Raw genomic sequence first — 795 nt, 5'->3', positions numbered from 1 at the left:
CAACCACGCAGAATGCAGCTACAGCCCCCATAGAGGAAAACCCCTTCTGGGTTGGGAGACAGTGGCTACTGCCGAGCCTGAAGAAATGCCGGCAATTCCTTCGCTTTGCTCTTACTGGGTCAGTGGCTAAAACGTCCACCTCCACCTGCCCCAGGCTGCACTGGAACAGGACTATGGCGAAGGTGTTCCAGCACCCAGAGCAAAGCCAGAAGGTGCTGAGAAGGGTGACACTGCAAAGACTGCAGGGATTTGGAAACAAACAGCGTCAGCATGAGCTCTAGTCAGGGACACATGGAGTATAGGCTTGTTCTTGGAAAAGGAGCTTCTTGCTCTTCTTGGTCACCTGTGCTGGATCTTCAGGGCATGGGCCATGTTGTACAAGGCATTAAAACGCCCAATAACGCAGCGCAGAGCTGTTCATCGTGGAGATGATGAGCTGGATTACTCCAGTCTTCTCTGTGTGTGCACTCACCACCTCAGCGTCCGTGAAACAGCCCTGAGACACACACGTGAGGGTTGTTTTTTACCAAACTGGGGCTTGGCTCCTGCTGTTCCAATTAATTTTGCTGTGCTAGTGCTGTGAGGAAGCTGGGAGGGATGTTTTAGTAATGAATCTATGCAGACATCCTTGAAAGACACAAATGTGGCTGTGCTGGCTGGAGAGAAGGGAATTTTTGGTCCATGAATATTTTGATAATATTCCACGGTCTGCAAAGGTTTGTCTGAGTGGGATGTAAACATGGCAAATAAGAGCAGGGTACCATTGCTGGGGAAAAAATGAAGTGTGAAAAGAAA

General features: G+C 49.6%; 1 protein-coding gene across 1 annotated transcript in view; it reads right to left on the bottom strand.

The window, feature by feature from the left end:
- The window catches only part of LOC104500771 (voltage-dependent T-type calcium channel subunit alpha-1H-like), a gene marked incomplete at both ends in the record, with an annotated part of 14,214 nt that overhangs the window by 8,800 nt on the left and 4,619 nt on the right, over positions 1-795 (bottom strand). The window lies entirely within an intron of this gene.

The sequence above is a fragment of the Buceros rhinoceros genome, unplaced genomic scaffold, assembly GCF_000710305.1.
Source record: "Buceros rhinoceros silvestris isolate BGI_N320 unplaced genomic scaffold, ASM71030v1 scaffold8661, whole genome shotgun sequence".
In the NCBI taxonomy this organism is placed as follows: domain Eukaryota; kingdom Metazoa; phylum Chordata; class Aves; order Bucerotiformes; family Bucerotidae; genus Buceros; species Buceros rhinoceros.
The sequence above is the reverse complement of the archived record's forward strand: the minus strand, read 5'-3'. Positions and strand labels throughout refer to the sequence as shown.